Source organism: Diceros bicornis, chromosome 7 (genome assembly GCF_020826845.1).
Source record: "Diceros bicornis minor isolate mBicDic1 chromosome 7, mDicBic1.mat.cur, whole genome shotgun sequence".
NCBI classification, from domain to species: Eukaryota; Metazoa; Chordata; class Mammalia; order Perissodactyla; family Rhinocerotidae; genus Diceros; species Diceros bicornis.
In genome coordinates, this window is record NC_080746.1 from 49,656,203 (window position 1) to 49,679,395 (window position 23,193).

At 36.8% G+C, this 23,193-nt stretch overlaps 1 long non-coding RNA gene across 1 annotated transcript in view; it reads left to right on the forward strand.

Annotated features, from left to right (window-relative positions):
- LOC131408591 (uncharacterized) overlaps positions 1 to 22,111 on the forward strand; it is a 143,119-nt gene extending 121,008 nt beyond the window's left edge. The window contains exon 3 of the long non-coding RNA XR_009220790.1: positions 20,704 to 22,111. This is a non-coding gene — a long non-coding RNA (uncharacterized LOC131408591). The remainder of the gene's footprint in view (positions 1 to 20,703) is intronic.
- Positions 22,112 to 23,193: the final 1,082 nt, after the last annotated feature.

A 23,193-nucleotide genomic window follows, 5' to 3' on the forward strand; every position in this document is an offset into this window, starting at 1 on the left:
TTCTTTATTGAGTCTGTTCTTAATCAGACCCTGTGTAAGGAACTGGTGATACAAGGATGAATAAGTCAATAATTTGGTGTGAGGCTAACTGTGTAACAGAACGCTCTAATTAAAGGAGAAATAGATAGAGAGTCAAAAATCTGACTTTGCTCCTTATTGGATTTGCTCCTCAGCCTGCAGAATTCTCCTTAAAAAGGATTATGCCTTTCTGGAATTTAGTTCATTTATACTTTTTAAGATCATCATCTCTCTGATGGGATTAAAGACAATCACTGATTTTTTTAAACATTATTCAGGGTTTTGTTATTATATAATGTAAGAAAAAGTCTCTTGTGAACGTCTACATCCTAACCAAAAATGGAAAACTCTTTGTTGTGTTTTTATTTTTTTAATTTAATTATAGACCTTAAAATTCAATAAAGTCAGGCATTAGTCTTTTGCCTGGTTGTTAGGAATGACTGTTCTAAAACATTAAACAAATTTATAGTACTATTATGATTGTTTATATTTTCCATTTTTAAATTAAGACAATAAATAATTCACCCATAATTTTGAAGAATGTAAGCAAAAGGATTGAAGCAGAAGCATCAACTATTCTGCCTACAATGTTGAATAACTTATCCAAGAGACGCTGTTGACTATAAATAACGAAAATGAGTTACGCAGAGGATTGGGCACATTCAGAAAAATGAAGTATACTTAATCATAATCAACTCATTTCTAAATATCAAAATCCAGATGTAGGTCTCATTGCCATGCAGTACTAACAAGGAAAAACATTGGTATTTATATGTCTCTTTATAGACATTTATAATACGACATAAAAAAGAGATATAAGAAATGTTCCATGGCAGTACTATGGAAGTTTGAGGAAGGGACATTTTAAAGATACAGGATGAAGATTTGTTGCCTGAATTCTATGCTTCCCATTTCTTCCTATTTTGGTTTCCTGTCAAATGAGTATATGCCAGAAAATCTAGAGCCAAGTAAAAACTAAGTTTTACTGTACTAGTGAATGGACAAACACAATCTCAATTCAGGATTCTCTGATGAACTCTACTAGAGAATACATCTAAGCCTGGGAACATCTAAGGCTCTTTCTCATGTTTTGTCATCCCCGATTTATGAGGTTAGATGCCAAGAACAGAACTGACGTGACTTAGTGCCACAGTCTGGTGTCCAAAGCAGAAAGCATAAATATTCAAGGTCCTATGCACTTACTGCCCAAATGTGTGTACTGTATGGTGGCAAGAAACACAGAATGTGCAACTTACATTTAATTTTTCTTCCTTCCTTCCTTCCTTCCTTCCTCTCTCTCTTTCTCTCTTTTTTTTCCTCTCTCTCTCTCCCTCTCCCTACTTCCTTCCTTTCCTTCTTTCTTTCCTTCTTACATCTTCAAGGTTCACAGTATCACTGCAGTGGCCCAGCAAGTGATTACATTCTACTCAATAATATTACCAATATTACCAGTGTCCCTAGAGATATCCCTAGATGTCAATGTAGTACACCTTTGATGAACTTTATTACTTTTTCATGATAGTTATTGTACATCAGAATATTTAGGATAGTTTCTTTCTCAAGGGAAAGAAGACGGATACTGTATGTCCTTGGATGACCAGATCTCAGGGTAGTGTGGAAGGAGGCGGGAAAAACTCCAGTGGTGCAGAATCTTCTGTCTTAAGCTGCTGTGCACTATGACGGATAGCTAAAATAAGATGTCGTGAGAGGCTCAAAAGGATTGAGAAACTAATAAATTTCATCCTTTTTTTAGTTCTTATAACTGGAGTTATTGCTTATGAATTATGTTTTGGAAATCTTTCTAAAATAACAGTTTAATTCATAGGTTCATATAGATTTTTATCCAGTGCTTCACATTATAAGATTTTCATTTCAAGACTGCTTGCTTGTGCTAGGTCCCTTAGTCTCCTGCACATCTGATGTTGCTGGAACAGCTGTATTCTACCTGGGCCCTCATCTCTATGACAGCTGATAGAGAAGAAAGGCAATCCCAAAGCAGGGTTCCATTTAGTTCCCGTTCTTGAGTTTGGGAATGAGTAGTCTCTTCTCTTATTTGTTTTCCTCCAGTAATTTCATCTATCAAAACTCACTACCATAAGGCAAGATAGGAGGGCAAATAATGAGACCTTAGTGGAACTACTTTAGTCTTCAGATGAATCAACTATTAGTGATAATATTAAAAACAATCATGGAGAAATTATATATTTTATGACTAAGTTATCTTATTTGACAATTTATTTGTCCCTGGCCTTTTCCTGATTTATCTTTTAGATTTACATTTAACTATCAAGTTTTTCATTTCTTTGGAGCTTTGCTAGAGGACTAACTTGAGAGTTTGGTAAAAAAGTAACCATTAATTGTTCAACTTATAGTCATCAGTGTCTTATAGATAAATGAAGCAAGGAATAATATAATTTGGTTTGGAACATAGTATGACCTATTTTTTTTCCAAGGGTAAAATTTGAAGTTTTATATTTAGATAGGCTCATGGAAGGATTATACTCTGACTAATTCACTCAATAAATAAGAAAACTAAGGCTCAGAAAGAGGTGAAATGACTTAAGATCACATGGCTACAAGCAGAAAGCCAGTAGAAACCTTGTTTGAGCCTCAGCATGCTGCTATTTGCATCATGCAATACTGCATTGATCTTCCAGACATGCATGCTATCAGGAATGCTGAGGACAGTTTCTAATGAATCATGTATATTAATGGACAACAGAATTACCAAATAGACTTGGAGCCTATACTCACTAAGGCAGGATCATAAATATATTCTCCAGGTAGGATTCCACTTCTCTGCCCATTCTATGGTTTTTATCACACCATGTCACGATTTACAAGCTAATGCTTACATCCACTGTCTAAGCTGAGGAAAAGTGAACAAATACTCTGTTAAACTGAACAGAAACATAACACAGCCAGAATGCCCCCAAAGAAATATTGCCAATATTTACATATAAAACATATTATGGCAAACACACATCTGGGCTGAAATGCAGCTAAATCTACTAAACAACTTTGAAACACCCTGCTACAATAATTAACATACTAACAAATGTGAAAACATATTGATTTCAAGGAAAATGATCTGATTAATTGACTGGTTTTAACTGTGATTTATTCCTTCCACCTGTAAATGCCCTATTTGCTGTTAATTTTTGTTTTTCCAGTTGTAGGAGATACATGATACACAGTGAAAATAAAACTGGTTTTACCTTCTTTTATCCACATGGAGTCTTCACTATTTGAATATGGCAAACTATGATAGTAGCAACAATAATTATGTTAAAAATAATAATTGTGTAGTTTATATTTGGTAACATATAAAAATATTTATAGCTAACATTGATCAAGTGACTACTGTATTCAAGCCATTTTTTTCTTGCATGATTTCATTTTGATCCTACAGTGTAAGCACCATTATCTTTATTTTAGGTGATCATACAAATTCAGGAAGATTAAGTAGTTTGCTCAAGGTCAAAAAACTTTTAGGTAAGGGAGAGAGCTGGGTTTTGAAAACAGGTCTGTGTGACTGACCCTAAAATCAATATTCTTTAATATGCTACTGTATTTTAGCCTCACAATAATCCTGAGTGGTAACTGGATCAAGTATTATTATTTTCGTATTGTATATATGTATTAGTCATGGCCCTCCAGAGAAACAGAACCAATAGGATGTACATCTATCTATCTATCTATCTATCTATCTATCTATCTATCTATCTATCATCTATCTATCTATTCTATCTATCACCTTTCTACCTGTCTATGAGAGAGAGAGAAAAAGAGAGATTTTTAAAAAATTGGCTCACATGATCATGGAGGACGGTAAGTCTGAAATCTGTAGGGTAAACCAACAGGCTGAAGATTCAGGTAAGAGTTGACGTTACAGTCTTGAATCTGAAAACTGGAAATTCAGGCAGGGTTTCTATACTGCAGTCTGGAAGCAGAATTCCTTTTTCCTCAGGAAACGTCAATCTTTACTCTTAAGGCCTTCAACTGATTAGATGAGGCCTACCCACATTACGGAGGGTAATCTGCTTTATTTAAAGTCAACAGATTATAAACATTAATCACACTGAATAAGAACTTTACAGCAACATCTAGAGTAGTGTTTGACCAAACAATTGGTCATTGTATCCTAGTCAAGTTGATACATAAAATTAATCATCACTATACGAGAATCTGAAATCTCTGAGTAGGAAGCTGTGGTAGGCAGCCTCTAAGGTGCTCTCCAACGATTCCTGCCTCTTGCTGTTTACGCCCTTGTGTAATCCTCTCCCTTTGAGTGTGGGCTGGACCTACACTCACTTTTCACAAATAGAATACTGCAAAAGTGATGGAATGCCACCTCAGACAGTAGGTTACAAAAGGACTATGGTTTCTATCTTGGGTGCCTTTTTCTTCTTCCTTACATGTTAACTCTGAGGGAAGCCAGCTTCTATGTTGTGAGCTGCCTAATGGAGAGGCTTTTGTGGCATGGAATTTATGTCTCCATTCAGCAGCCATCGAGGACCTTATACCTACCAACCTGAGTGAGCTTGAGAGTCGGTCCTCCTCTAGTCAGACTTTGATGTGACTGCAGCCATGGCGAACAATTTGATGGTAACCTTATGAGAGACCCTAAGTCAGAGGCACTCATTTAAGCCACATGTGGATGCTTGAATTACAGAAACAATGAGATAATAAATGTTTATTGTTTCAAGCTGATAAATTTTGGGGTAATTTGTCTCACAGCTACAGATAACTAATAGAAGAGCCATCATTATTTTTCTATAAATTAGAGATATATCTGAAAGGGATTTTTCTTTCCTTCCACTGAATTTTTAGTGAGTATTTGTTGCTGGATGTAGAGATGCCATTGAGAGATAGAGGATAAAGAGTATCTTGCCTTGTTGGGTTTTAACCAGGAATTGCTAAGTCTAGAACACTTGATAGGTACTCGAGCACTTCTTACAGAATAGAAATAAGAACAACTAGAAGTAGTAAGAAAGTACCTGAGAAGGCTAGTAAATAACCTTTCTAAATACCTATTCATGCATATTTCTATTCATTTTTCCTGTTCCTGTTAAAGCAATCTGAGTGATCCAAAATACAGTCAGAAATAAAAATCAGCTCCTTATTAAAATTCAGTTTTTCTCCATATACTTAGAAAATTTTCCCATGCATGTCATAGATTTATTGGAGGATATTCAGCTAGATTACTTTTCACAACCAAATGATTTTCTTAAAGGGTAAACATGCCATTTGAGACTCTACCCTTGTCTCAGGTTTATTTTGAACCCATTTATGTGAGCAAAATTTATAAAAAATATATAGATACGTGGTTCTTGGCCCTGATTTTGGCAATCAGCTGGTGTGATTTGAATGCATAAAAACTGTAGCAGCAGATTTCAGCAATGGCCCACAGATGGAGCTACTGGATTTAAAAGATCAAATTGGATTTGGAAGACCCCATTTTAATTTCATTTGTGTGGTAGTATGCACAGTTTTAAAACAATCTGACTTCCAGATTGTCCCTGGGTTCCTTACAATGGGACACACCAGCCTTTAAACTTTCCTATGATAAAATCTGCAAGGAAGGCAGCAGTTCAATCGTAAATGGCCTCGGGATTTTGAGCAAACCCAAAGAGTTCTGTAAAATACCATTTTCTTTCTGTTGGGAAAAGTGGTCCAATGATGGTTAATGATTCCAGAAAGCCCGTGTCTTTTGACATTATCCTAGGTGTGCAGTCACTAAAATTTGGCCTTGTGACACACTGGTGTATTGTGTGAGGTCACTGTGAGTTGTATCACAAATACATTTGTCTTTTATTTTGATTAAATATTAATACTTGCATATGACTTACTTCTCTTAAATTATTCAGAATTGTTTCATATGTATTCCTGTGTTAGTGGTATATTTTGCTATACTTTTTAGAGATGAAGAGAAATTTTCAGAATTAGATCTGCAAATTGCATGGAACTCTTAGCCTATGTTATCTATTTCCATAGTTATACTACTAATAATATTATGCTCATTAATATATAAATCATTTATTTGACAAATATTTATGGAGTATATATAATATATTAGACATTGTTTTCTAGGTGCTGGAGATACAATGGTAAACAAGACAAGCAAGGTCTTTGACTCTCATGGAACTTACTTTCTAGAAGAAACAATCTAATACTGAGGAAGTGAATGAATAAAGTAATTTTAGTTATTGATATGGTATTAGGTTCTTGTTGTTGCTGTAATAAATTACCATAAACCCTTGGCCCATGGTTCTTCTTTGTAGACTTGGTGGTTTTTGCCCTACGGGCTTGTGGCTCTACCTTCTGAGTAATCCTTCCTTTTTCATAAAGAGTAGCAAGTGTTTGCAGTTGAGTAGTTTTATCAACTTGTTTCATGCCTGTAGAATTTTGACTGCCTAACAACTTTCTTTCATTTCATCCTTCTCTGTCCCTTTCAATCCAAGGTGGCAGTATTTCTGCTGGTAAATCATTCTCAAAAGGCTTGTAGGTCTCTCATGTATGTCTCAGGGATTCACTCCATTAGACAAGAGTCTCCTCCGTATTTCCTGCTTAGTCCTATATGTTTTCCTGGCTTCTAATTAAATGGCTGAGGAGATCCATGACTCACATGCCTAGTCTCTTCAAAGAGCCCTCTGTAAGACTGAATAATCTGACCTTTGATCCTTCCAAGGCACTAGCAAACTGTTGTCCAGCCACACTCTTGATTTTCTCCCAGAGCATGTTTCCCTGACAACAAATCTACTAATTTTGATATCTTTTGCAATCTGGATAGGGTGAGAATTTCCCAAATCATCAGGTGCTGATTCCTTTTTGCTCAACACTCCTTCCCTCAATTTATATCTTTTGCTTCGCATTTTACTATAGGTAGCAAGAAGAAACCAGGCTGAAACTCCAGGCTTCACCTTTAATACTTTTCTGAGAAATCTCTTCAGCTAAATATGTAAGTTCATTGCTTACAAGTCTGATTTGCACATAACTTCAGGACACAATTCTTTTAAGATTTCTGCTACTTTATAACAAAGATCCCATTTCACCAGTTTCCAGTAACATGTTTGTAATTTCCTTCTGAATCCTTACCAGTAGCTCCTTTAATGCTCATATTTCTACCAGCAATCTATTTATGATTACTTAGATATTTTCTATATAGATTTTATCTACTATCTTCACTTCCTTCTGAGCCCTCACTGGCAGTCTTTAAAATCTACATTTCTAGTAACAGTCTGTTCAAGGCAACTAGGCTGATTCTATCATGTTCCTCACAATTCTTCCAGCCTCTGCCCATTGATCAATTCCAAAGCCACTTCCAAATTGTTAGGTATTTGTTATAGCAGCACTCTATTTTCAGTTACTAAAATTTGTATAGTTTCCTATTGCTACTTCTGTACAAATTTAGTGGCTTAAAACCATGCAAATTTATTATCTTACAGTTCTGGAGTTCAGAAGTCCTAAAATGAGAGTCAGCAGGGCTACATTTCTTCTTAAGGCTCTACGGGAAATTTTCCTTCCTTGCCTTTTCTAGCTTCTAGAAACCACCTGTATTCTCTGGCTCGTGGCCTCATCTTCCATCTTCATAGTTAGCAGCATAGCATCTTCCAGTCTCTCTCTCTAACTCTTGACATTCTGCCTCTCTCTTATAAAGACCTGTGTGATTATATTGTGCCCACCAAAATTATCCAGGATAATCATCCCATCTCAAGATCCTTAACTTAATAAGATCTTCCAAGTTTTTTTTTGCCTTATAAGGTAGCATATTCATAGGTTTTTGGGATTAGGACATGAATATCTTTGTGGTACCATTATTCAGCCTATCATAGATACTTTATGTGAAGACAATGAAACTGAGTGCAATAATAGGTGGTTACTTTAGATTATGTGGTCAGAGAAAACTTCTCTGAGGAGAAAGTGTTTAAGCTGAGACCTGAATGGTATGAGGAAGTCAGCCATGCTGAAAACTGGGGGTGGATATTTTGGCAAACAGAACAGTAAGTACAATGCTCTAAAGTGGTAGCTGGTCGTGTTTGAGGAGTAGAAAAAGGCTAATGAGACCAGAGCAGAAAGGGAGAGTTGTTTGAAATTAGGTCATATGGGATCTAGTTAGTCAACGGAAGGAGTTCAGGTTTTATTCTGAGTTCAACAAAACAACCTCACCGGAAAGTCTTAAGCAAGCAAGGAAATTTTATTAAGATCATTCTTTTGTGTGGAGAATGAATTGTAAAGGGACAAGAGAACAGGGAGATAGTACAAGAGGCTATGGCAGTAAGGGCAATAGTTTTGCTAAGAAATCATGGTGACATTAAACCTAGTGAAGGAGTAGAGATGTACAGATTTGTGATTCATTTTGGAGGCAACATTAACAGGATTTGCTGACAATGGGTGGAGGGAGTGAGAAAAATATAGGGATTAGGGATGACTTCTGAGTTTGTCTTGAGTAAGTGAATGCTTTTTAATGAAGGAGAGAATAATAAGGGAAGAAGCAGTTTGGAGTGTTGGAAATCGAGAGTTCAGTGTGTTATCCCTATTAGATATTCAAGTGGAAATTTCAACTTTCAAGTTGGTTATTTGATATAGGAGTTAACCTCAATAAAGAGGTTAGAAATAGAATGATTCTTCTAAAATTTAAGTCAGATCAGGACACTTCTTGCTGAGAACTTTCCAAAGGCTTCTATTTCCCTTAGAGTCTTTACCGTGGTTCATAAGGCTCTCACAATCTAATCCTGTATTTCCTCTCTGATTTCATTTCCTGCCATTCTTGCCCTAGCATAGTGGCTTCCCCTCTCAATTCATTTAGGTCTTGGCTCAAATGTTACTTCATCAGAGGGCACTTCTCTGGCCATTTTGCTAAAATAATACCTTCTATCCTTTAATCTTGATTTATTTTTCTTCATTGCATTTATCCTCCTGACAGTGTGTATGCATGCATGTATGTATGTATGTGTGTACACATGTATATGTATACCTGCATTTATTCACCTGTCTAGATTCCAGAGTGTAAAATCTAGATTCCAGAGTGTAAAATCCACTAGTGTAAGATTTGTTTATTTTGTCCACTGCTATAGACTTAATGCCTAGAATAGTGCTTGGCACAAGTATTTAATTATTTATTGGAAGTAATGAATGTTAAAGAGATAGGATTTGGAGGGATAATTGGATACAAAGGATATAGATGAGGAAAAGTTTGGGTTTAGGTGATCTATTGATGTTACCACCAAGATGAATACCAGAAGAGGAAAATATTTTGGGGAAAAATGATAAATTCACTCTTGGACGTGGGCTTAAGATACCTTTAGACATCCAGAAGGAGATACATGAATGATTGTGAAGCTGAGGATAGGACTTCATGGAGAAGATAGATATAAATTAGACTATGTGATTTGGGTAATGGTTGCAATCATGGAAATAGTTGACACAAAATAAGTGATAAAAGTATGTTAATTAAGTTAGTGGTCAAGAAATATCAATTTTCAAGCAGTATAGAGGTTCCTCAAAAACTAAAATAGAACTACCATGTGATCCAAGCAATCCCACTTCTAGGTATATATCCAAAGGAAATGAAATCAACATCTTGAAGAGATAGCCTTACCTCATATACATTGAAGCATTATTCACAATAGCTAAGAAATGGAAACAACCGAAGTGTTCATTGATGGATGAATGAATAAAGAAAATGTGGTATATTTATACATATATATGGAACATTGTTCAGCTATAAAAAAGAGAGTGGATCTTTAATGTTCTCACCACACACACACACACATACGCACACACACACACAAAGGTAACTATGTGACATGATAGAAGTGTTAACTAATCTTAGTGTGGTAATCATTTTGCAATATATACGTGTCAATTCATCACGTTGTACACATTAAACTTACACAACGTTTTACATTGATTATGTCTCAATAAAACTGGAAATAGATAAATAAAATAGCCTCATAAGGCTTTTACATATTTAAAAAAAAAGTATCAACATTTTTTGTTGTTGTTGTTGAGGAGGATTTGCCCTGAGCTAACATCTGTCGCCAATCTTTCTCTATTTTTGTATGTGGAAAACATACATGGGGCCACAGCATGGCCACCAACGAGTGGTGTAGATCCACGCCTGGGAACCAAACCCAGACTGCTGAAGTGGAGCATGCCGAACTTAACCACTAACTCAGTGAGGCTGGCCCAAGAAGTATCAATTTTGTTTCCCCATATCTTTTCTTAGGTTTTAATAAAAATCATAGGAGAAATTCTAGCTAGAATAGTGACTCACAATTATTTCCTACACAAAGAATCTGCCCTGTGCCAAGTCCTATACTTTCATTTCATCTCCTTAACATTGGTATAAGATATTTACCACTATACCTATTTAACATATAAAGAAAACGAAACTCGTGAAGGTATTCTCTCAATTCTACTTTCAATCAAGAAGTGAGGTTTTTGCATGAATTGGAAAATTTTTTTTCAACATGATGTGTTTGTGGACCTTCTCCTTCCTGCTGTCCCAATTTTCCATCTTGACCTTTTATTAGAACTTAGTCAAGTTCGGTAAATATTGAGTATTTGCTTTGTGTTGGGCAATGTAGTAGAAATGTTATGGATATGAAAAAGAACAAGTCTCTACCCTGAATGAGTTCACACTCTAGTGCAAGAAATGTGACGACTATTTTGTTAGCCATATGAAACTATAATCACAACAAAATGTGCTGTGTCCTGTAATAGAAATATGCACAGGATGTTAAATGACGTGCAAAGGTGGGTCACCTAATACATTCTTTAGGGGTAGGGAAAGTTTGGGAAGGTTTCTTAGAATATATTATACCTGAATCTTCAAGGATGAATAGATTTGGTAAAAAGGAAAGAAGGACATTCTAAATAGAAGTGAGCATAAATGAAATAATGGAAGTCTGAAACTAGATGTTATGGGCAAGAATCTCCAAGAAATTCAGTTCCTTCAAAGTTCCTGTGAATTTTGCACAAATTCAACATTCTTTTTCTTGCTTCAGCTGGAGTGTCCCAAGCAAAGACACTAAAATAATTGGTCCATACTGCAATTTAGGGCAGAAAATGAATTGTGGGCAAGAGGAAGGCAAGGCTGAATGTGGTTGAGGAAACAGTGCTGAGTGTAAGAAGTGCAAACAGACTTGAGGCTTGGAGAAGGAGAACAGGATCAAGTTATTGGAACAAATCCAATGAAATGGCTCATAAGTGAAGCTATGATGTGGTGCCTGTCATGAGTGCCTGGCACAGGATGGGGGGGCTGCTTAAGATCCCAAGGATGAGGCAGAAAGGATGCTAGTTTGGTATCTTATCTCGAATCAAATTATCTTCCCAGGAAAATTAGAATTTTACATGAAACTTCATTTTATGAGAAGTAAAATCAGATTGAGGAAGAAAACTTTTTGTTCCTCTTCTTGAACTCTTCCAAAGAAAACAAGGAAACGATTTAGAAATCAGAAGTAGTACAGCAGGCCTGACATCAATTAAGGTGTCCTGCGTCAAGGAATTCTCCTGGTGGATAAACAGTACGACGTTTCAAAGAATAATCTTGGATAATAAGATACAGGTAGTGACAGGAACATACGCCTTCCCAGATGCAAAAGATATTAAGCAGGGATCAAGAGAGAATCAGTAGCATGCTTAACGTCTCTCTCTTTCTCTCTGTAGGAATTATCAGGAGGAAATGCTGCTAAATTTCATATAATTGAACGACTTGAGTTTTGAAGGGAGAAGGAATAAAGCATTCATTCAGTTCCAACTAGATGCTAGTCATATAGATATTTGCATACATTGGATAAAATCTCCTAATCATCCCATTGAACTAGTCATGTCCTAATGAGAAAAGGGCCATCCAGAAAAGTTGAGCACCTAGTCCAAAGTGCAGAGCTGGCATAAAACTGTAAGTTTTATCAAGAACAAGAGGTCATTATACACAACGAATGACCCATTTTCTTTAAAAAATAAATGGCAACGCAAAGATAGGTGGAGTGGAGGCTTTTGAATGATCGAAAGCTAGGGGTGTAAGAAAATATAGGTGCATATGAAGACAGTTGAAATAAAACCTGATAGGGTCCATGATCAACAGGAAAGGAACGTGGTCTGGGAGGAGACCAACTAATAGAAAACAGAAGAATCTATAGACTGGAAGTCTCTATGAATTCTAAGTGTAGAGGATAGTAAAATGAGAGATAGGAGGCTAGGAAGTCGTGCTCAGGATAGAATATTGAAGTAGGTAACCTCTAAGGTGGAACAGATCTGCAGATGATATTATTTATTATATGTCCTTCTGCATTAGGGGCTGAGGTTCAAAAGAGGTGAAGGTGTTGGAGTGAAGGAGGCTTAGGGTTAAGGCTACAGCTTTTATGATCCAGTTACATGAATTTTAAAATCTCCAAGGATGAACGCAGGAGCTGGAGTAGAGAGGAAAACTGTACCACAGAATTTAAAGAAGTCATTGAATAAAGGAGAATTGTTAAGATGTTGTAAGTTGATAGTTTTATGTTGTAAGTTGATGTCATTAGTTTCAAAGGAGGATGAGTTTTGACTGAAAGTGGAATAACAATGATCTGGAGATAGCAGTGGGAAATTAGGAGAGTACCAAACCCCTCCTGAACCCGTGTCTGTTTGGTAAGAAGTGATTGAGTAGTTTCCTCTAGAGAAGATGTATTTTAAGTCCTCAGGTGAACCATGGTCTTTCGTTAAGGATGAGATATATACGATGTCTGTAAAAAAGGATGAACTGAGAACATTTTATTTTTTTTTAGCAGCGGAAAGTGATTTTCAGAGAAATGGGTGGAAAATGTGGAGAAAGAATCTGCCAACAAGAGGCATGGAGAAGTGTAGAAGGTAGGAGATAATTGAGTGAGTGAATTTCAAGATTAAGAAGCATATTTGCTATTGAATCTCCAATATATTTACCTTTCCTCAATGGAGATAGTTATGATTATTACTATCACTACCACTCACCTATTCTATGATTAGGAACGTTGTGGCATTGCAATATGGTTCCTCCATATTTGTTAGTCTAGGCATGGCTTCCCATTTCTTTTCCATTCCTTATAATGCAAAAATAAATGGAAAGAACTCTTCACATTTGCACTGAATATATTCCTAGACTTTTGTAAATTTTTATCTGCTAGTTTAGAATATATTTAACCTTATAAAGAAGCTACTTATTTACATGTGGAGAAAATCAAAGGTGATTTTAGGTGAGGGTAGGGTTAAACACACTTAAACAAGTAACTTGCTCTAACAATTGGGTGAGCATATGTGTGATTCAAATTCATGAGTTGGCAAAATTAAAAATTACTAATGGATTCACAATTGCTTTGGATAAGTTTTAGAATTCTAATGTTAATTCTGAATTACAAGGGTTTAATGACATATTTTGACTGATTCATACTAATATATACTGAGGTATATATGAAAGCAATAAACAATAAATGACCTTAGAATTTGAAATTCTCCGGAGCTCCAGAATTGATAAATTTGTTGGCTGGCTTGAGATTCTTATTAGTTGTTTAATTCTACTTTTCCAGAAAATATTTCAAGCCTTAAGTTTTTCAAGCATCTGTTGGCAATTTAAAATATTCAGAGACTAATAAAATCTCAAATTAGAAATGAACTTTAAAAGTCATATAGCCCGATGACTTCTTACCTCTTAACAATACTGTCCTTATAAAAATAACTTACATACGTTGGAGACTCACGATAAATCTGTAAAGTAGAATGAGGATTAGCTTTACAGATGGAGAAACTGAAGATCAGATGGGTTAAGCAGTTTCCCTAGCTGGGGAATGGACTCAAAATCAGATCTTCTGGCTCCAGATGACTTAATCTTTCCATGACACATTTTCCCTATTAAAGGACTTCATGGATGGAAGAGACAAATAATTTCTTGAGCAATGTGTAGAAGAGCTAAAGGTTAATTGGTTATAAGCCTGTCATTTGGTTTTATACACAAGCAGTGAGTGATGATGGGATGAGCACAGGACTTAGAGTCAGGAGACTTAGGTATAAGTCTCAGACAAGCTTTTTTTTTTTTTTTTTTTTTTTTTTTTTTTTTGTGAGGAGGTCAGCCCTGAGCTAACATCCGCCAATCCTCCTCTTTTTTTGCTGAGGAAGACGGCCCTGGGCTAACATCGGTGCCCATCTTCCTCCACTTTATATGGGACGCCGCCACAGCATGGCTTACCAAGCAGTACTTCGGTGCGCGCCCGGGATCCGAACCAGCGAACCCCGGGCCGCCGCAGCGGAGCGCGCGCACTTAACTGCTTGCGCCACCGGGCCGGCCCCTCAGACAAGCTTTTTTACTCTGAGAATGATATTGAACCTCTCTGATCCTTAGATGCCTCCCATGGTGAGTTGCTGTATGTTAAGGTACTTATGAATGGCAATGGATGATTGGAATGGTTGATGTTGTTGCTGCCATTGTTGTTATAGCAGAAAGCATTGGGTCCAAACAGGGGTCCTCTCAATCTCCCAGTGCTCTTTCCTGTGTGACCAAGGAGTCAGCAGACACATAGCTTCACTCTGGAAGAACTGTCTGGAAGGAATGCGAAATGAGTTCTGGAAAGCCAGTTGGAATTTAATAATGCATGAAAAATACACCAAGGGGAGGAAGGAACCAATTAGGCAGCAATTAAGGAGACTGCAATTACAATGCATCTTAATAAAGTCCAAAAAATATTAGCCTACAAATGGAAGACAAGCTAGTTACTTGTGGAAGAATAGAGAAGTGGAAAGAAGGAAAGTTTCCAAGGCAGATACTACAAAAACAAGGAACAGGGAAGGAAAAAATAAAACTATATTTCACTGTCTTTTCTGCATGTCCAATTCCCAAGCATCCCTCAAGAACCTATTCTTATGATACTCTTCTAAACGCTTCTGTTCAGCACTGTTGTTAAATTATTGGAATCTGTTCACAATTAAAAAGCTAACCCTAATAATTCCCCACATAGAAAGTACAAATGATTAGTGAATTCTTGAAAAATGATTGTCTATCTTAGAAATCAAATAAATGCAAATTAAAACAATTTACTATCCCACTTTGCTTTGAAAATCAGAAAAGACTTTTAAGCATTATTTTCCTGCTCCCTATTCACATTTACATTTGGAGATCCTGCCTAAGACTGAGCAGCTATTTGAGGAGCAGTGCTTTCTTGGTACTTAACTGACAAACAAGTGTACCATAGAGAAAGGAGCTCTGGAAAAGAAGGCAGGAAACTGAGCCAGTGGACCTCAGCTCCATCAATCGGGCTACAAGAATTCAGATTTAGAGTCAACTACTATTTGTTAATTACCAACTGTGTGAGAGGTGAGAACTTTAAACTACATGACATAGTTAATCTTCACAGTACTCTCTGCCCTCTGTTGTTTCTCCATTTGTTCGGAGAAGGGAGGAAGACATAAAACTCAGGGATTAAGTACCTTTCCCAAGTTCAAGGTTTTAGTAAAAAGCATCGAGTTAATATGTGTGAAAGAGTTTTGAAAACTAATTAAGTGTTATTATCATCCGTATAAAAAAGAGCAACTTATTTGAGCAATGTTAGATGCTAATGGTTGCAAAGAAAATAAGCGAATGGTGGGTGCACCTAAAATTTATGAATAGTGAAAAATGATGAGAAATTTTGCATTTTATTTCAAAGGTTTGCATTCCTTTTCTATTTTAAAATGGCGTTATACATCAGAGCCAAAACTGTGGTCATGATATTTAGTCAGCTTTAAACAAGCTAAGTAATTTTTTATTAGATTTGGTCTTCATTGTTTGGACTATTAATATGATTTCCTCAATCACTCATTTAAAACCTTTAGATGTGTCCAGACCCAGAGAGATCTGGTTGGTTGTTGATCTGGCTCCCCAAAGACTTAGAGTCTCTTCTGTAAGTTCTGGGACCTTATTATTTCCACTTCAGTTACATATACATGGTATTTTATTGTTTACCTTCTTTTAATTTTTGCCAATTATAAAAATGATTGTGAAAGTATATTTTTCATGTCTGATCATTTCATAATATGTGAGTCTTTTTCTCACAGTGGGTTTATACATTCCTTGGAGCATAGGCTATATTTTATTCTATGTATGTCTTATTCATTTTTTCTATGTATATTTCCTCAGCACCCCTTGACATTGTGTTGAGTATATTGCAGGCCACTCCCCAAATACATGGGGAATTAGGAATAGCAAAAAAATTGGAATCACAGAATTGGAAGAAACTGTGAGGCAGCATATGACCTGCCTATGCCCTGATATAGCAGTTTGCCTCTCTACACCCCCACGGCCATTTGACCTTTATCTAAACCTCTATCCACAGTTCCAGCAAGGTTCTGGGACAATTCTGGCTTTAGGCAGAAGTTTTGTGAACCCTATTATGATCAAAAGTCAGGTGACTCAGCATTAAGAACCCCTGTGTCTAGACTAGTTCTGACTTTCTGACCTAGTTAAAACTCTCTGGGTTTCTGTCTTTTACTAAATCAAGTTCCCACATTGTAGGATCTTCTCTGGTTTCCCACCTTGATAGCCTTCCATTACTCCATTCTCTCTGTGTAAGGTATCATTTTCTCTCTTGAAGCATAACCATAGATTAGAAAGAACATTGGCTTTGCAATCACGCACACCCAGGTGAATCCTTACTTCATCATTCCTTGCTATGTGATCATAGATAATCCTTTATAAAACTGAGTTATCTAATCTGTAAAATAAAATCGATTGTACCCAACTCAAAGAGCGGTAATGAAGATTAAATGAGATTAAAAGACTTAACTAGTGCCTAGCATTTTTTAGTAAAAAATATATTGGTTCTGGGGCTGGCTCCATGGCCTAGTGGTTAAGTTCGGTGTTCTCCACTTACACTGCCCAGGTTTGGTTCCTGGGCACAGACCTACACCACTTGTCTGTGGCCATGTGGTGGTGGGGACCCACATACAAAATAGAGGAAGATTGGCACAGATGTTAGCTCAGGGCTAATCTTCCTCAAGCAAAAAGAGGAAGGTTGGTGACAGATGTTAGCTCAGGGTGAATCTTGCTCAGCAAAAAAAAAAATATTTGTATATATATATATAGGTTCTTTTCTACTTTCTTTTCCTTTTCTCTTGTCCATCCAACTTAGAAACTAGAGCTTTCTCCTAAACTTCTCCTAAACTTATATCTCAACCTTGCTATTATGCTTACAGATCTTCACATTATCAAGCCTGCCTCCACTGCTAGCCTGCTTTTGTATTCCAATTTATGCGGTCTCCTGCTTTCATATTAAATGTAATCCTGGAAACTTGTATGACAGTAGCAGATACAAAAGACAGTAGAGTAATAGATTAAAATATTATAAGAGCTTCATTCTAAGACATCATATAGGTAGTCCCCAAATTATTATTTAAATATTCTATTTTACTGCTAAGCACAGTACAATGTGTATGTTATTATTTAAAACACAGATTAAAATATTAAATATAAACAAGAAAAATGGTTTTACAGATTTTCTTTTTTCACATTTTTTTTTGCTCAGCTTATTTGAAAAGGCAATGAAAAATACTGATTTTAATGTTGGAAGCAAGGGCATGCTGTTCACCATTTTGCAAGGTATTTTGAAACTTTGGAAAAATTTTGTAAATGTAACATAGACTACTAGCCTTCTTCTTTTTATAAGAAATCTGTTCTACTCAAGGAAGATATGAACTTCTTTTGTGTATAAATTATTGGGATGCTTTTATAATGCCCACTATAAATTACGATTTCAAGTATCATTGGTAATTTTTCTTAGAGAAGCTGCCAGCATTCCTTCCGTCTACATTACTCATTCCTCTGATTGTCCACATCTCTTCCCAACTCCGTTTTCATGATGTCATGTTGGCAGGCCATGATGGGAATATTTGCATCATGAAAATTGATAAATACCACAAATCAGGAATATTTCTGAGTTTTTTTGCGGGGTGGGGAGCTGGTTGTTAAAGTTTTACCAGCACCCTATCACCACAACCCATTATGCTTACACGTTAGGGTGGACACTTAGAGTCATCAGATTACATCTGTTATTATTCATTATACAAAGAATCTCTTGAGTGTTCACCTTTAGAAGGTAAGTTGAGGAGGCACCCATAATACCTGGAGAAAAGAGGGGAACCAGGTCTTTACTTTCATTGAGTTGCTGTACAAAATCTTTAGCATCCCTTGGTGCACAGAGCCGGTCACTGGGTAGAAAGCAGATTTTCTGTATAAGGCTTTGTTGAGAGAGAAGAAATCAAGACCTAGCTATTACTACCCAAATTTTATGAAAGGGAAATTGCTTAGTATGAATTGAGGTGTTTACATTTAAGATCCAGCGATAAGGAAGGTGAATAAGCCTGGTGTAATAAATTATAATGAGTTCAGAGGGAGTCTGGGCAGGTGAAGTGGACTTACTGGAAGAGTCTAAGGGTCTATGGGATAGGCCTGGTGTCTGCAGCTCCTGCTGCTGATATCTGTTGCAGCTGCCATCCTGGCCACTGTTGTGGTTAGAAAGTGGCAAGTGGCTATCTTAGAGAACAAGAGCTAAAAATCGGAATATAAAGGGAGAGTGTGATTTGGGAGCTCATTGTGGACAGGGAGTTGGATTAGCAAGAGTCTGCCAGTTGTAGAGGATTGACCTGAGTCCTCGAATGCTGCCTTGCATGACACAAGAGACAATGTCTAGATAGGACCAACCACACTGTTCTTTCTCTACTTGACCTCTGGAATCAGGCCTGCCTTCCTGAGTTCTTTGGCAGTTTGGAGGAACATGCCCTCAGAAGTGAATCACCGGACTTTCTGACACTAGGCCAGGGAGAAATTAATAATTAATTTGGAAAATAAAAGAGGATCATGTTAATTAATTCATTTATTCAACAATTATTTATTGAAATCACACTACACTGAAGGGACTATTATGGGCACTTGGGATATATCAGGGAATAAAACAGCCAAAGAATCCTGCCCTCCTGGACCATGTTTTCCATGTTTATATCATGAATATATCACACTGAATATTGTTTGACAGCTGTACCTTGGTGCATTATTTAATCTTTTTTTGTTCCATATCATTGACAATGCACTGAATCTAGGAAAAAAGAGAAAGTGGAATCGCATCGTAATTCATATTGGCTTCCTCTGAACATTTGTAGCGCACATGTAATTCTCTAACAGTTTTAAATAAAAATGAGAAACAACAAAACAAAACACACCACTATTGTACCTGTCAGGGTTCTTACCTGTGGATGACAGAGAATGCTAGATCTTATATTAAAGGACATTAAATAGCTTACAGAATCTTAAAATGAGCCAGAGAAATAAGCAACTAGGACCAATGAAGTCAAGCACAACACAGGAAAAGCGTGTGACCACACAGTGGGACTATTCTTCAGAAGACACCACTGCAGCCACTCCAGCCCCTGCACACGTATGACGTGAGAATTAGATTCTAGGACTCAACTCCAGCCACCCCAGATATACCAAATGTTTTTTACGATTTGCTTGTCTAGAGAGGCTTACCATGACTACCAGCAAATACTGATTCTCTCACCTTGCTTATTTTTGCATCCAAATGATGGGGGCGGGGGGTGTCTGATTGGTAGAAACTAAGTCATCTGCTGCACTGTAGATACAACAGAGTCTGAGAAATGTAGTTTTACCTTTCTCATCTCCATAATACAAGAGTGCAAGCTAGAAGGAGGTTGAAATGAGCGCAGAATGAGCCAACTTGACAGAACTTGTTACAACTTTTTATATAGAATTATAGGAGTAGAAACATGACATCTTTTTTCTCAGGGCAAAATTCTTGAAGGTATGATCCATAGCAGTATAATCCTTATACCCCGAAAAGCACTGAATACATTACCTTGCATATAACAGTGGCCAAATGAATATTTGTTGAATTACATTAAATGTGCAAAGCAATTTTAGGGCACTTAAGAGGAAAGGAAACTTATTTATCAAGCAATTACTACGTACTGGCAACTTTATGCGCCAGTTATATTTATTCTCCCCTAAAACCATATGAAGAAGTTATCCCCATGTTGTAAATTAGAGAGCTGGAGGTCAGTAGATAAATAATATGTGTAAGAACCCACAACTAGTAAATGGGAGAACTAGTTTAATTCTTTTCTCTAAAATGCTTTTTCATTGAATTGACCTACCTCCCAACTGGTTGCGTTATAGGATATGTTGTGCTTTTTTTTTTGGTAACACATTTACATATCTGTGTATGTATTTATTGACTTAAGTGGTTCATTTTGTCTCTTGTTTAACTCTCTTAGTCCAGTTTGAATATTCTGATTATTGGGTTGCGAGTACATAGATAGTGGAAATGAGCTGTGAGGAGGCTTATTTCACCTTTTTATTCCTGGATTTCTGGAAGGAGATCTGTTCCTGAAAACAATATCTTCGAGGAAAAACAAGACAAAAACATGCTTCACTGTCAAAAGTCTCCTGGAGGAATTGATAGAACTATTCAAATAAAATCCTTCCTAAGAATTTGGTTTTGGAAATACAAAGAGAAATATCATGAATTACTTGGTAATACCTCACAAATAAGCATTACTTACTTAAGTATTTACACAGAGATTCCTCTTCTTCTCGTGATAACTATTCACAGTGCATTCGCTGGATAAATTTTTGAAAAAGTATGCTCTCTCAGAGCCTATGTAATATTTACTTCTTTTTTTTTTTTTAAGGAGGATCATCATGCAAATTACCTTACCAAAAAGAATTAAAGCTTGACCATATCATCAGTAGAGAAATTCAAGGAATGCAACATATCCCACACCCAAGTTCTTGCAACTCATGAAAGAAGATGATGTTATTTTGATGAGTAATGTGAATAAATGAATAAAAAGACAGTCAGAAACAGGGCTCCATAAAAGGTTTTAAAAGATATGACTAAAGATGAAGCTTTAAATATAGAAGAGATACAGGGACAGGAAGAAGAAGTAAAGGTTTGTTGCCTTAAAACTCGCATGCTGGTTCTTCTACCTTCCTATGCAAATTCTCTTCTCCAACAAGATTGGCTCTCCATGTTGGCTGATGCAATTCTTCTCACAGGTTTCCAAGTTACTCTCTTTTTTCAAGGGACCAATCCAACCCCTTTTCTCTCGGAAGGCTTGCCTAACTCTATCCCTCTTCTTTCCTCTGGACTCCTGTATTACATTACAGAGGGGGGACAAATCAAAGGATTCAAGGGAGCCGTAGGGAAGGTGAAAGGTGGTGAGAGAATGGAGGAGTGGAAGCAATGGAAAGGGAGAGGTCTTAGAGGAGCCAGTTTGGGGAGATAGTAAGTTTCCCAAAGAGGCCATTAGAGTTCCAAATTATCCTCAGCAAAAATATGCTAACAAGGAGAAGGACAGAGTTGGCAGAGCATATAGTCTGCAGGAGTTTGAGAAGGGGAGTTTTAGTTGACTGTGAAGTTCCCATGGAAGAAGCAGGTTCAGATAGAGAGAATAGAGGCCTCACAAGGAGCTAAGAAGCCAGTTGGTTGTATAACAGTGGATTTTCTTGGGACATTTCTTATTATATATCGACATTATAATTTCTAAGACTAACATAACTTTTAAAAAGTTAAATCTTTCATTTTGAAATAACTGTAGGTTCACATGCAGCTGTAAGAAGTAATACAGAGGGATCGCACATGCTCTTTACCCAGTTTCCTGCAGTAGTAACATCTTACAAATCTATAGTGCAATATCACAACCGGGAGATTGGCACTGATACAATGAAGATACAGAGCATTCCTATAACCACAAGGATCCCTCTCGTTGTCCTTTTATAGTCATCCCCACTTCCCTGCCGCTCCCACTCCCCCCTTAACCCCTGACAACATCTAATCTGTTCTCCATTTTTATAATTTTGTCATTTTAAGAATTACATAGAACCATACAGTATGTAACCTTTTGGGTTGGTTTTTTTTCACTCAAGATAATTCTCCGGAGATTCATCCGGGTTGTTGTGTGTATCATTTGTTCATTCCTTTTTATTGCTGAGTAGTATTCCATGGTATGGATATACCACAGTTTGTTTAACTATTTACCTGTTGAAGGATATCTGGGTTGTCTCTAGCTTTTGACTATTACAAATAAAGCTGCTATAAACATCTGTGTGCATGTTCTTGTGTGAACATAAGACTTTGATTCTCTGGGATAAATGCCCAAGAGTGCAATTACTAGGCCAAGCTGTTTTCCAAAGTGGTTGTACCATTTTATCTTCCCACCAGCAATGTTTGAGTAATTTGGTTTCTCCACAGTCTTGCCAGCATTTGGTATTGTCACTATTCTATATGTACACCATGGCCAATCTATGCTATTCCAGCCAGTGAAATAAGGCAAGAAAGGGAAATAAAAGGTATAACTATAGAGACAACAGACAGATCATTGGTAATATGCATGTAAGGTTCCTCCATGTCTTTTCATGGCTTAATGTCTCATTTCTTTTTAGCACTGAATAGTATTCCCTTGTCTGGTTGTACCACAGTTTTTTATCCAGTCACCTACTAAAGGACGTCTTGATTGCTTCCAAGTTTTGGTAATTATGTATAAAGCTGCTATAAACATCTATATGTGGGTTTTTGTGTGGACATAAGTTTTAAACTCCTTTGAGTAATATCAAGGAGCACGATTGCTGGATTGTATGGTAAGTGTATGTTTAGTTTTGTAACAAACTACCAAACTGTTTTTTGCAGTAGCTGTACCATTTTGCATTTCCACCAGCAATGAATGAGAGTTCCTGTTATTCCACATCCTCTCCAGCTTTGGCGTTGTCAGTGTTCTGGATTTTGGCTATTCTAATAGATGTGTAGTGGTATCTCATTGTATTTTTTTTTTTCTGTGAGGAAGATCAGCCCTTTGCTAACATATGCCAATCCTTCTCTAGTCTTTGCTGAGGAAGACTGGCCCTGTGCTAACATCTGTGCCCATCTTCCTCCACTTTATATGGGACTCCGCCACAGCATCGCTTGCCAAGCGGTGCGTTGGTGTGCGCCCGGGATCCACTTGTGCCACTGGGCTGGCCCCTCCTTGTTATTTTAACTTGCATTTTCCAGAGGATGTATGATGTGGAGCATCTTTTCATATGCTTACTTGCCGTTCATATATCTTCTTTGGTGAAGTGTCTGTTAAGGTCTTTGGCCCATTTTCTTAATTGAATTGTTTGTTTTCTTATGTTGAGTTTTAAGA